The sequence below is a fragment of the Anabrus simplex genome, chromosome 1 (genome assembly GCF_040414725.1).
Source record: "Anabrus simplex isolate iqAnaSimp1 chromosome 1, ASM4041472v1, whole genome shotgun sequence".
NCBI classification, from domain to species: domain Eukaryota; kingdom Metazoa; phylum Arthropoda; class Insecta; order Orthoptera; family Tettigoniidae; genus Anabrus; species Anabrus simplex.
Window position 1 is genome coordinate 1332731487 of NC_090265.1, and position 15263 is coordinate 1332746749.

The following is a 15263-nucleotide window of genomic DNA, read 5'->3' on the forward strand; positions in this document are numbered from 1 at the left end:
ACAATGATCATTAGACCGTTGATGGCCTATGCTGCAATCATCTGGTGGCAGAAAGTAAGGAAAAAGTCGGCAGTAGATTGGATAGCCTACAGAGAATGGCATGCATAGCCGTAACTGGGGTTATGAGAACTATGCCAACAGAAGCCTTGAATACTTTACTAGACATCCCATCACTATGCAATTATAAAGGACAGGCTAGAATGAGTTCATATAGATTTGCACAATCAGAGTGCTGGAATGCACAAAGACCCAATCTAGGAAACTAAAATTAACAGAGTAATAGCAGAGGAAGTTCTACACATGCCTTCTGAACATATGATACCAAAGTGCAACTCAGACCGAGATAATTAAAAAAAAGGACGACTGGGATATCAACAAATGGAATACTGAAAAAAAGATATAGTGTGGTGAACTGATGGCTCAAAGACTGTGGATGGCACAGGAGGAGAGATCAACAGGGGAAGACCTGAGAGATCAATTCAGATGAGCCTCGGCAAACACACTACAGTCTTGAATTAAACGTGAGGAACTTAATCTTATTTGCCTGTACTGAACTGATATCACAATTGAAGGGTTGGGTGGAAGGAGGGCGTAACTCGAATTATGTCCTTTATCCGTAAAATGACTCTATATGCTCTCTGGCAGTGTCTGCAGCAGCCAGTGAAAGCGGCTTTACACTAGCTCTCATAGATGGCAGTGGAGAGTCAATTCTCATACATTGCTGAGTTGCGCCTGTCTTCCAGATCGCGGCTGTCTTGAGCAAGACGGACGTAGGTAATCACAATGGCTGCTGTGTCACCACACGCAAGTTCCGATGAAAGTGAATACAACTGATGAAGGAAATAGTAGTGACAATTATTTATATAAGAAAAATAAGAACAAGAGTAGAAAACGAAAAAGTTTTAAGAAATTGTGGAAGAAAGAGATCATTAAGCGCCGACGAAATTCCGGGAAAGCATATACAAGTACTTCAAGAAAATGGTGAGTATAATAGCCTACTTGTTAATATTGCACTGGCGAATGAATTGAGGGTACTACTAATGCAGGCTTATACTATAATATACCGTACGTTAGATCTAGGTAAGCACTTAAATACTAGGTCTAACTAATATTTTCCTGCAGGTTAACAAGAAAAGATTTAAACCTGTTGAACAATGCTGCATGGAGGGATGCTATGAGATGTCTGCTGAAGACCAGGAAACTGTTCATGGAAGGTTTTGGGGAAGTGGAAGCAAAGAATAACAGGATACACTTCTTATGGGATACATGGAGAAGAGGAACATCAAGAAACGCCAGGAATATTTCATGTTATTGTGATATTGTGAATATTTAGTCTATTTCTTGCATTGCAGGTTTCTAGTAAACATAATATTTTGTAAAAATGATTGTCATCGTAGTAAATATTATGCAGTATTGTACCTCCGCAAGAAATACCGTACGTACAGTCAATTTGAGACATTACATTCATATGGTTTCTTTTTTCAACGACCTTCTACGGCAGAAGGGCGTAATTCAGAAAAATATTAAGGCTCTGGTCTTGCGGGTTATTGAAACATTGCCCATAAAACTCACTGTAATCATATGAGGAAGTGTATCTCTAAGACATGCATGAATATTGTTACATTCCAGTAACAGATAAAAGGTCTAGGTAGTTTTCGTTGATTATCTCAAAACTATGTTTTTTGAGTTACGCTCTTCTTCCACCCAACCATTCAATTGAAATTAAAAACTTGTAGGTTCCAACTTGTTCAATACAAATACACTGTTGTAAAAACCATCTAACAACAGTGTATTTATATGGAACAAGGCAGAATCTAGAAGATTTTTATTTCAATTATGACACTACAGTCTTTCAAGCTGAAGTGATAGCTATCACACCATGTCTTGAAGAAAATCTGAAAATGAACTATAGGAATAAGAACATTTTCATATTTACGGACAGCCAAGCGGTCATTAAGGCATTAGAAGCAGTCTGGATAATATCCAGAATTGTCTGGTATTGCCATTCACTTCTCCTGAAGCTCTCAAAGTACAACAATGTCAAAATAATATGGGAAACAGGGCATGCAGGTATAGAAGGAAATGAAAAGACAGATAAACTGGCCAGGAAAGGGGCAGGCCCAGAACCTGTATGCAGGATTTCCTATGGACAAGCCTGATACTACATAGGAAAATGGGTACAAAAGAAACAAATGGAGAACTGGAAAAATACTCCACAATGCAGGCTTGCAAAGGAACTGATAAAAGGACCAAACCAGAAGCATACTAAAGAACTGTTGAAACTCAGCAGAGAAAATGTAAGATAAATATAAGATGGGTAGAAGGACTGTTGACAGGACATTGCCATCTGAAAAAAACACCTACATAAAATTTGAGTAATAAGAGACAATATATGTAGGAAATGCAATGAAGCAGAGGAATCAGCTGAACACATACTTTTCGAATGTGAGGCGCTGGGAAGAATCAGACTCTACACTCTAGGACTACCAGGTGAAGAGAGAGAAAAAAACCCAAGACGACCCAATAAGAACAACCTGCAGCTTTGCAAAGGGAGCAGATATATCTAGGTGGGAATGAAGGAGAAACATGGCAGCAAAAGATCTTAGAGATCGACACTAATTAGGAACTAATATTTAGACGCCACATGAAGAAAAGAAGAAAAAGAAAGGAAATTTTGCAGTTACCTACAGATACATCCAATAGTGTTCTGTATCCTGATGAAAGATTCAAAGGCCTCGGACTTTTTAATGCAAACTGGGAAATGCATCAGCAACAAATACATGCATGCAAAACTCTTCGCTGAGCCAGCAACAGCTACATTTTCAAAACTTGTAATCTGGCATCCGAAAAGACACATTGTTTACAGGCCTCCATATCACATGTATTAACATACATAAATCATGATTATAGACCGTTATGCCTTTCAGCATTCAGTCCGCAAGCATCTGTGAATTTACTATATGTCGCCACAATCCTCTATTTTCAACTAGCGCTGTGGCCTCATTTAGTTCTATACCTCTTATCTTTAAATCATTAGAAAATGAGTCTAACCATCACTCTCTTGGTCTCCCTCTACTTCTCTTACCCTCCATAACAGAGTCCATTATTCTCCTAGGTAACCTATCCTCCTCCATTCGCCTCACATGACCCCACCACCGAAGCAGTATTATGCGTACAGTTTCATCCAGTGAGTTCATTCCTAACACTAGCCTTTATCTCCTCATTCAGAGTACCCCCTGCCATTGTTCCCACCTGTTTTTTTTTTTTTTTTTTACCAGCAATCATTCTCACTCCTTTCATGTCTGTTATTTCTAACTTATGAATAAGATATCCTGAGTCCACCCAGCTTTCCCTCCCGTAAAGCAAAGTTGGTCTGAAAACAGACCGATGTAGAATAGTTTTGTCCGGGAGCTAACTTCCTTCTTGCAGAATACTGCTGATCCCAACTGCAAACCAGCTGCATTAGTTTTATTGCACCTTGATTCAATCTCCCTTACTATATTACCATCCTGAGCAAACACATCTCCTAAATACTTGAAATGATCTACCTGTTCCAGGTCTGTATCATCAATCTGACATTCAATTCTGGTGAATTTCTTACCTACTGACCTCAATTTACTCTTGGAAAGGCTCATTTTCATACCATACTTATTTTACCTATTTTCAAGTTCCCAGATATTAGACTGCAAGCTTTCAGCACAATCTGCCATTAAGACCAAGTCGTCAGCACCAGCCAGACTGCTTACTACATTTCCACCTAACTGAATCCCTCCCTCCCACTTTATATTTTTCAGCAGATGATCCATGAAAACTACGAACAACAAAGGTGAAAGATTACAGCCTTGTCTAACCCCTGTAAGTATTCTGAACCAAGAAATTCTACCACCAATTCTCACTGCAGCCCAATTGTCAACATAAATGCCTTTCATTGATTTTAATAATCTACACTTGATCCCATAGTCCCCCAGCATGGTGAACATCTTTTCTCTTGATACCCTGTCATATGCTTTCTCTAGATCTACGAAACATAAATACAATTGTCTATTCCTCAAGTACTATTTTTAAATTACCTGGCGCATACTGAAAATCTGATCCTGACAGCCCCTGTGTGGTCTGAAACCACACTGGTTTTCATCCAACTTACTCTCAACCACTGATCGCACCCCCACCCCCTCTCCTTCCAAGTTGCCAGTGAATACTTTGAACTGGTATACCAATCAATGAGATAATAATTGTTGCATCCTTCCTGTTCCCTTGTTTATAGATAGTGCAATTACTGCTTTTGTCCAATCTGAAGGTACCTTACCAACACTCCATGCTAATCTTACTATATGATACCATTTCATTCCTGCTTTCCCACTGTACTTCACCATTTCAGGTCTAATTTCATCTATTCCTGCTGCTTTATAACAATGGAGTTTATTTACCATCCTTTCCGCTTCCTCAAGCGTAATTTCACTAACATCATTTTCCTCCTCCCCATGAACTTGCCTGTTCGCAACACCACCAGGAAGATTTCCTTTTACCTTGAAAAGACGTTCAAAATATTACCTCCACCTGTCTAGTGATTCCCAGGGATCTGTTATGAGTTCACCTGAATTACTCAAAACACTGTTCATTTTTTTTCCCCTTCTTTCCTAAGATTCTTTATTACTGTCCAGAAAGGTTTCCCTGCTGCTTGACCTAGCCTTTCCAGGTTATTACAAAAATCTTCCCACAAAATCATTTTGGATTCAACAACTATTTGTTTTGCTCTGTTTCTTTCATCTATGTACAATTCCCTGTCTGCATCACCCCTTGTTCTGAGCCATTTCTGATAAGCCAACTTTTCAAGTTTACAAACTACTCTCACTTCATCATTCAACCATGATGCTCGCTTTTTCCCTTCTTTACACACAATTGTTCCTAGGCATTCCATTCCTGTTGCTACTACAGCATCCCTGTATGCCACCCATTCTCTTTCTATATCCTGAACCTGCTTACTGTCTACTGTTCAAAAGTTCTCACTAATCACATTCATGTACTTTTGTCTAATTTCCTCATATTGGAGATTTTCTACCCTTATTCGTTTGCAGACACATTTCACTTTATCCTAGGCCTAGAGATACTTAGTTTACTACAGATCAGATAGTGGTCTGTATCATCGAAAAATCCCCGGAAAACTCATTAATTCCTAACAGACTTCCTGAATTCGAAGTTGGTTAAGATATAGTCTTATGGATCCGGTAACCCTAGCCTCCCATGTGTAGCGGTGAATATCCCTATGCTTGAAGTATGTATTCGTAACCGCGAAACCCATACTAACACAGAAGTCCAGCAGGCGCTTCTCATTCACATTAGCTTCCTTATCTTCCCCACATTTACCAACCACTCTTTCGTATCCTTCAGTTCTATTTCCAAATCTCGCATTGAAATTGCCCATTAGCACTATCCTATCCTTGCTCTTGAACCTGACTGTGATGTCACTCAATGCTTCATAAAACTTGTCAATTTTATCCTCATCTGTGCCTTCACATGGTGAATACACTGAGACAATTCTCATCCTAATTTCCCCCAACAGCCAAATCTATCCACATCATTCGCTCGTTTACGTGCCTAAGAGAAACTATGTTGCATGCAACTGGTATCCCTGATGAACAGCCCTACCCCAGACTCTGCCTTTTCCTTTTTAACACCCGTCAAGTAAACTTTATAATCTCCTATCTATTTGTCGTTATCTCCCCTTACCTGAATATCACTTACTCCTAGCACATCCCGACGCATCCTCTTTGCTGACTCAGCCAATTCTTCTTTCCTTAAGCCCCATTAATATTGATACCTCCCCATTGAATTCCATTTCGTTCGCCAAGTTGTTTCCAAGGAGTCCCTTGCCTGTCAAATGGGAGTGGGACTCCATTACTCCCATAAGTCCGAGGCTTGCTTAAAATGTTCTGAGCTGGGTAAATTCATGAAGCAGGATGCTACCCTACTTACATATAGTCCAAGTGAGGATCTCTCCTCTAACAGTTTAGGGACCACCGGTGGATTGTATAGCCCTAGCCGCCTGAGACAAGGAAGGCCATGACTCAGAATATGTCTGAGATGCCCACTCCCATTCCGTAGCAACTGCTATCCCAACTCTCAGGACCACTTACTAGGCCACTAGAACTAGGACGTGAGTACAGTAACCCACAACATGAACCATATATACACAGTTCCAAAAAATTAGGGGAACATGATTTCGAACATATGCCATGCTCCACAAAACAATACCTCACACCCAGTATATTACCAACTAAATCTTTATTCTTTACCATTGAAGTATACGAAAGAACATCCAGGATATGTCCAAACAGGGGCGAAAATAAAGTGATAACATTCCTCCAGGGTGGATTTTTATCACAGCTGGAGAGCTTCAGTACGGTGTATGTCCTCCATGAGCATTTATCACAGCTTGGCACCTACGTGGCATGTTCAGTGTAAGTCGACTGTGGTCGTGTAGCGGTATCAGGTCCCATTCTTCAATGAGAGCCTGTTTGAAGTCTTAGAGTGTCTGTGGTGCAACAGGATGCCCATGAACACTTCTGTCAAGCCTATCCCGCATTTGCTTGATGGGATTAAGGTCGGGACTCATTGCTGCCCATTCCATCTCTTGGATGTCCAGTTCTTGCAAGACAGCTCTGGTAATGCATGCTACATGAGCCCTGGCATTGTTGTGCACGAGTACGAATTCAGGGCCAACACCATATGCAGCAACCAACACATGCTGTAGCAGTATCTGCTCGATGTACCCCGCAGCAGTAAGATTACCACAGACGATGACAAGAACCGTACGGCCATCAATACTGATGCCACCCCACACCAACACAGAACCTCGTCCGAATCGGTCACCTTCCTGGACAACATATGGCATGTACTTCACACCACAGCATCTCCATACTCATTGACATCCATCACGCTGTGTCAGGGGAAATCTGGACTCGTCTATGAACAACACAGGTCTCCATTGGCGAAGTTACCAGTTGACGTGGGTACGGGTAAACAGAAAGCGAGTTGCGCGATCATGCTGCGTTTACCCTCTGTTAGTGGCGCCTGTGTGTCCACGAACTTGTAAAACCCTCCTTGTGAACTAGCCTGTCTCGTAGCGATTCCACAAGCGTTGAATAACGGATTGAGAGACAGTGAGATCCACAGCAACACGGCGAAAAGTGGATCAAAGTGACAGCCCATGCGACTTGAACCTCATTAAGATCTTTCATGGGATGTGCTGGTTTACGTACAACGTGCTCAAATGACCGCAGTAGTCTGTGAACCTCACGATACATGGACACATCGCTATTCACTTTATTTTGAGGGGTCACCTGATAGTTTTATGCATGGCTACACCTACAGATGGAGTGTAACTTCAATTTGACATAACCGGAGTAGCTAAGGTCTCAAGGTATGCTGTACGACCCTGAGCAAACCAAGACTACTAAATAATGGACTCCCGCAAGTTTCCATATTAGCCCCCTTGCAATGCTAAAAAGAGAAAGATGTTCCACCTATTCAACACAATAACACTGTTGCACGAATCAATGTAACAACATATTTAATTTGTTATGGGACCGGTTTCGACATATGTCCATGTCATCATCAGCCTACACAAAAATGGCAAGAAGTCAACACAATTGTAAAACTTATGACACTTTTCTTGAATTAAAACCATCTTCAGGGCTGCTTTGCACAATATAAATTTCATATTTGAGCCCATATTGCCAAAAAGTACTGAAACGGGAATGTCACAGTGACATTCATTATAAACGTGTTTCTGGTGCATATGAGCACAACTCATAACAACAGCTGTACGAGAGGTTTGAAAAGACCGCTGTACGTGCAGGTGATGGATGTAGCAGCTATGCACGCAAACTGCTCGCTGATGGAAAGCCAGCCAAGGATATATGACGTAACCATCGAACATTCGATTCCTTCCATCTTATGATTTCCAGAACCAAAAGTGAAACAGAAATTTCAATTATATCATCGTGTAGCCCATAACAACAGAGGGTAGGATACCAAATTTCATTAAAATTGGCGGTAGGATAAACCAGAAATTGAAGATAGATGATTGACGAATCAGAAGCCATGAGGCCCTGACTACGTGTAAAAAAGGAGCTTGTTGAGTTAGCTTAAATCAGTATCTGTGTGAATTCCAAGCTGCCACAATGTGCGGGCCAGTTATGGAAGATACCGGTCAGAGATCGTTACTCTGTTTGGCAGACTGCCGACGGTAGTTGTGTTTACGGAAAGTACAAGTGTTCGCGTCTTTGGCGTAACAGGTTTCTAAGTGTTGAAGGTGGAAATTTTGAACTCGAACTTAGTGCAAGATAGGAAGCGATATAATATTTTGAGTCGTCAACAGCAGATAGACTTGTGTATTAAAACTTGAACAATTCGAGTAATTAACATTCTTGAGAATGGGACTAAATTCTCAGAGCGAATAATCAAAAATTATTATCAACTTGCATAAACTGGGCGGCTTCACCACATAATCGTTTATCGTCGTGTTATTGTATATATTCAGGAAAGTGGTAGTTCAGTTACAAACAAGACCATTTGACTAAATGTCAGTCTTTTGCAGCGAACTGTATCATAATCATATCTAAAGACTGTGTCGTTTATTTCTTTCCTTCGAACTATGCTGATCACTAGGGCTCGGATGATTAGGAAAAGTCATTTTTTTCTTTGTCTATATTTTCATGTTTGATTGGATTCTGGCTGAAATCAGGTGATTACCATCACAATTAAGTGATTTTCATTTGTCATATAAATGCATATTTTGGCTATTTTTGCCATAAGGTCATGTTTTGAGCTATTTTAGTAGAAACTTCATATTTCAGTCATATTTTGGCAGTTTGATGACAGCTGTAGGTGTGCAAAATCATCTTCAACTTACCGAATGCGAACTACTGTTCACAAAACTGTCTTCTCAGTATCATGCTGTTGAAATGAAATGTCGTATGGCTTTTAGTGCCGGGATATCCCAGGACGGGTTCGGCTCGCCAGGTGCAGGTCTTTCTATTTGACACCCGTAGGTGACCTGCGTGTCGTGATGAGGATGAAATGATGATGAAGACAACACATACATCCAGCCCCCGTGCCATTGGAATTAACCAATTAAGGTTAAAATCCCCGACCCAGCCGGGAATCGAACCCGGGACCCTCTGAACTGAAGGCCAGTACGCTGACCGTTCAGCCAATGAGTCGGACATCACGCTGTTGATACAAGTGGAATACCCTTCGTATACAATGAAGGTCATAGACCTCACTCTAACCAACCCACTGTACTCGGCAACCTGGTCTCCCAGGTAGAGACAGAACTAATCTGGAAAATTCCATCCCAGCAGTGAGCTAATTACTTCTGGTAATCGCTCACTTGTCTTTGTTCAGATATTAGAACTTCAACCTCCTTTTACTTACACAAGCGTCAGTTTACAGTAAATCGTATCCCAGCACACATTCCAGTATGCCTAAGGAAAAGTCTTCTACTAGTGTGTTAAGTTACGAGGATTTGTTAAGGAATTTGGAGAAGAATATCTCTGTACAGATGGTTCAGTTCTATTTTGCAAGTTGTGTGAAGTGAAAGTCGTGGCTGAAAAACGTTTTAATGAGCAACAACACTGTAACACAGAAAAAGACAGCAGCAACGTCAAACAACATGTCGATAAAAAGAGGCAGCAATTGATATTCGATAAGGCTGTTACATCTTCGCGATGGACAGATGTTCCGATTTTTCAAAGGAAGTTTGTGAGATGATGGTGTCTGCAAACATTCCTCTAAACAAGGTGAATAATCCCCATTTCAAGAATTTCCTGGAGGAACACACTAAAAAATCTGTTCCTACAGAATCACCACTGCAAAAAACCATTTATCGCATTGCTATGAAGATACTCTAAATCGAATACAACACAATATAGCCGGCAGTAAGATTTGGATATCTATTGATGAGACAAAGGACACTGCAGGCAGATATATAGGGAATGTAATTATTGGAACACTCCGTGCTGATCGCCCTGGGGATATTTTTCTACTAACCTCAGAAGTTTAAGAGAGAGCAAATCATTCACCGATTGAAATTCTTTTTGATAATGCACTAAAAATTCTGAGAAGGATGAAATTAAGCGGGAAAACATTCTTCTCTTTGTTACTGATGCTGCTCCATACATGGTGAAAGCTGCTGAAGGCCTCAAGCTGTTTCATCCAAGAATGATTTACGTCACTTGCTTCGCGCGTGCTATGCATAGGGTGGCAGAAGAAATTCGTGGAAATTTTCCTTAAGTCGATAAATTAATATCTAATGTAAAAAAATTTTTTGAAAGCACCACTGCAATTTGCGACTTTCAAGGAGTTAGATCCTTCAACACCACTCCCTCCACAGCCAGTTCTTACTAGGTAGGGGACATGGGTCGATGCTACCGCGTATTATTGCGAAAACTACTCCACTATCAAAAACATTGTTAACGGCTTCAACAAAGATGACGCCTCTTCTATCAAGATTGTGCAGGAACTGTTTTCAAACAGTTTGTCAGAAAGTCTGGCAGATATTAAGTCGAACTTTGGAATTATATAGAGTGCAATTACTCATTTAGAATCTGCTGGCATAGAAATTCATGCAAGTATTGACATTGTGAGAAGTGTTGAACTTTCAGTACAACAATCACATGGAACAGTTGGTGACACTGTAAAACAGAAACTTAAAAATGTGCTTAATTGAAATGATAGTTTTCAACGTGTGTGCAAGATAACTTGTTTTTACAGGAGAAGGTACCAGTACACTTCAAAATGAGTGCATACTCGACAGCAGTGATTTAACATTATTTAAATATGCACCAATAACATCTTGTGATGTAGAAAGGAGCTTCTCTTTTTTTGCTAGTTGCTTTACGTCGCACCGACAAAGATAGGTCTTATGGCGACGATGGGATAGGAAAGGGCTAGGAGTGGGAAGGAAGCAGCCATGGCCTTAATTAAGGTACAGCCCCAGCATTTGCCTAGTGTGAAAACGGGAAACCATGGAAAACCATCTTCAGGGCTGCCGACAGTGGTATTCGAACCCACTATCTCCCGGATGCAAACTCACAGCCGCGTGCCCTTGACTGCACGGCCAACTCGCCCAGTAGGAGCTTCTCTTCTTACAAGAATGTGTTAAGTGATAATCGGAGGTCTATCACACCTGATGCTTTGAAGATGAATCATGTCATACACTTATAATTCCACCCGCAAAGAAGAATGAAAAAGGTATGCGAGTTTGTACTGTAGGCTCTGACACCCTACCATAATGTATTGAAAGACATTTACTTTATTTGTTTCTTGGTGCTCAATTTAAACTTTAATGCATTTGAATAATGTTAACGAAATCTGGACTTAAATGTTCCAAAATATATTTTTTTAAATAGATCAAAAAAAAGTGTAACTTTCCTAATCTTGAAAATTCTGTGGCTTCCAAAGAGGTAATTTGCCCCCAAGGGTGTACTCTCGCTGAAGTTAATAATGAACCTGCAAGAGCCTTGATTGATTCAGGAAGCATGGTGTGTTTGATTGATTCTGCATGGTATTAACAAAAGAAGTTTTAGTGTAAGTTGCCCGAGTTGCAACATACAAATGTAAAATGCATCACTGCTAATTACCAATTATTCTTGAAAATCTTGAGTTTGGTGAAAGTCAAATTAAGGATAGGTAATTTTACCTGGAAGATCAAGTGTTTAGTAACACCTAACCTTTCCTGTAATTTAATCCTCGGTACCAACTTCTTGTCTAGTGCTGGCCTAGTGTTAGACCTGCAAGGTAGAAATTTATTTCTTTAATTTTCCCCTAACATTGAATTTGATGTAATCAATGTTCCAAAAGTCTCTTGTCTTGGTTACCCTCCCTCTGATGAAACTAACAACATTGACTGTCTTGATCTAAATCATTTAGGTGATGTGGAAGCTAATCAAGTCCATGCTTTTTGTAAGCAACTTCCCGAACTTTTCAGCAGCAAGTTAGGTTTAACTGTTTTGGAATATGAAATTGAGTTATCGGACAACCAACCAGTTAGATCTCCCCTTATCTCTCACCACCACACATGCTTGATTTAAAGATCATAGAACAGATGGAGAAAGATGGTGTTATTAGGCCCTCTACCTCACCATATGCTTCCCCAGTATTCTCGGTACCCAAGCCCTCTGGCGGCTTCAAAGCATTTATCGACTATCGTGCCCTGGATAGTTAGTCCTTCAATCTATTCCGTTGCCGGACTTGCACACCTGTTTTGGGTGGTCTTCTGAGGCGAAATTCTTCACTGTACTGGACTTGAACCAGGCGCACTATCAGGTGCCTTTATCTAGACGATCTACTTCCCTTACTGCATTTATCACTGATTGGAACCTATACGAGTTCTTGAGGTTGCCTTTTGTTTTATCATATGGTGCTGACATTCTTACCAGGTTGTTGAACTCTATCCTCTCGGATATTTAGTTCAAATTCATGTTCAACTATTTGGACGACCTCATGATTTTCTCAAACACCTTTGAGGAACACATGGAGCACGTTAGGGAAGTTTTAGAATGTCTGAAGAAAGCTGGGCTTACCATGAAATTATCAAACGGTGCATTCTCTAAGCCAAGCATGTCTTTTCTTGGGCATGTCGTTTCGTCCAATGGGGTCTCAGTAGACTATTCTAGAACCCAGGCCATCAGACACTTCCAACCCCCAAGAGATGTTAAGGGTGTTGCCCGCTTCATTGGTATGGTGAGTTTTTTCAGGAAATTCATCCCAACTTTGCTGAAATTGCTGCTCCTTTGAACTATCTTAGACGAAAAGATGTAACGTTCACCTGGGATAGTGCGCAACAAGTAGCCTTTGATTCATTGAAAGTTGCTCTAACGAATGCCCCCCATCCCAGATTTCAATAAGTGCTTCATCGTACAATCAGATGCCTCAGGGAAAGCTATTGCCAGCATGCTCTTACAAGAATATAGCCTATGTATCTAGGATTCTTACAAACCTAGAAAGCAAATAATATATTTACAAGCTGGAATGACTTGCTGTATTGTTTGCCCTTGAGAAGTTTAGGCCCTTCACTGAACACACAAACTTTGACCTAGAAACTGACAACCAAGCTCTCTCTTGGGTATTAAATTGGCCCAAAAGAACCGGCAGAATCACTAGATGGGCACTTCGAATTTCATCTTTTAGTTTCAATGTTAGACATATCAGAGGTTCAGAAAATGTCATTGCTGATAGCTTGAGTAGGAAGTTTGATGGAAATTATGGTGCTGATGTGAAACCTGATGTTGAAAACTTGAAGTTAATGTTGTTGGCATTAGTGCCATCCTTTCAGATCTTCCGTTATTGTACCATGAATTTGGGGGAGTGCCACCAGCAGTAACAGTACGAACTCACAGGGGGCAGCACAGACCAGACACTTGACGAAAACATATACATATGACGTTCACTACAACGGCATGAACCATAATGCACATATAGGGAATGTGAATGTGGACAGATTGACCACATTAAATAATCACAGGAGAAGAAGTTCACTGGCAGGAAGCCTAGAGATACAAATTTCAAAGTTTGTACTTCAATCCAAAAGGTTTAGGCAGGGGAATTGGCACACGTTTCCACCGTCACACATTTCAAGAGCTTCCTTATCTTCAATTTCTACTAAGTCTCTCAAAATATAAGTAGTAATCTCACTAACATCGGCCATGGCAAAGGGGTTTGACAGAAATACCATTACTGGTTCTATCATTGAAAAGTCTTTGAATCATTCACTGAGTTCTTTTTTTAGAGTTTCAACGTGAGCAATGAACAGCAGAGTGCTTAAATTTATTTTGTTTATACTTCGCAACATAATTTCCAAGCTTGGGAAGTAAGAAACACATTTTCTTGAAAGATTAAATTTCCACAAATCCAGTTTACATTTGAAAGCATTCAAAGCACTTGTCATTTTTGCAATATGATGATGCTTACAATGGAGCTGTAGGTTGAGTTCATTCATTTTCAGCATAATGTCCATCAGGAAACCCAGGTCCATAAGCCACAGATCATCCAGCTCTGTGTACACTTCTTCCTTGAACTACGAAACAGTTTCATTTCTTTAAGAACACTAATAAATCTTGCTAAAACTTCCAGTCTACTGAGCCACTTAACCTGTGTATGTAGTATTAAGTCACTATAATCAGCGTCTTGGTCTTCCAACAATACCTTAAACAACGTGTGCTGCATAGAAAAAGCTTTAATCAAATTAACAATCTTCACAACAGTGTTCATGACGTGATTAAAATCAAGGATAGTATGGTATAGTATAGAATGCAGTAATACGATTGAAAATGAGGGAAACTTTCATATTTCATACTTAAAGCTATAAATCCATTCTTGCAGAAAACAAATCACTGCCCCAGAACTATACGGCACTAACTCAAAAAAAGTAAGTTTTTGAGATAATGCCACCACTAGGAGCTCCATCTGGTGTAGTTTCTGGTGAAATACAACATTAACTGAAGATTAATATGAAAACTGATTTATGTATCATAATTCTGTTTAGTATTTAAAGAAATATTTTGAATCACTGGAATAATACAGCACTATTTGTAGTTAGTGCCGTACAGCATTGGCAATTTTATGAATAGTGTTACGGTATTATTTTCCAACAGTGCAGTCACTGTCAATAAGAGCAACTCAAAGCAGAAGTACAATGCTATGACTTTATTGTTCATAAAATATAGTTCATACAATAACATCTGTGCGACTACTACAATAAAAGAGAGGAAACGAGTGCTGAAAGGAGGTCCTATTTATATTCAGATACACTGGACATTTGTAATAAAATTAACTAAGAAAACAGGACATGCCATAAGTTTAAGGAACAGGACACTACTGACATTTTTGATCAAAAAACTTGCAGACGGATAAATTTCCCTATCAATGATGAAAATTTAAATTTAAAATATAATGATATCTTGAATTACGAATTCAGAGAAAGTCCGTTTATTGCCGGCTTCACGGTGTAGGCGGAGCGTGCCTGCCCCTTATCTGGAGGCCCCGGGTTCAAATCCCTGCCAGGTCAGGGATTTTTACCTGAATTTGAGGACTGGTTCGAGGTCCAGTCAGCCTACTTGATTACAACTGAGGAGCTATTTGACAGTGAGATAGCAGCCCTGGTCTAGAAAACTAAGAATAATGGCTGAGAGGATGTATTGTGCTGACCACACAACTCCTCGTTATCTGCAGGCCTTCAGGCTGAGCAGCGGTCGCTTTGG

At 40.2% G+C, this 15263-nt stretch overlaps 1 protein-coding gene across 2 annotated transcripts in view; it reads right to left on the bottom strand.

The window, feature by feature from the left end:
• The window catches only part of LOC136858315 (probable Rho GTPase-activating protein CG5521), a 709838-nt gene that overhangs the window by 633946 nt on the left and 60629 nt on the right, over nt 1-15263 (bottom strand). The window lies entirely within an intron of this gene.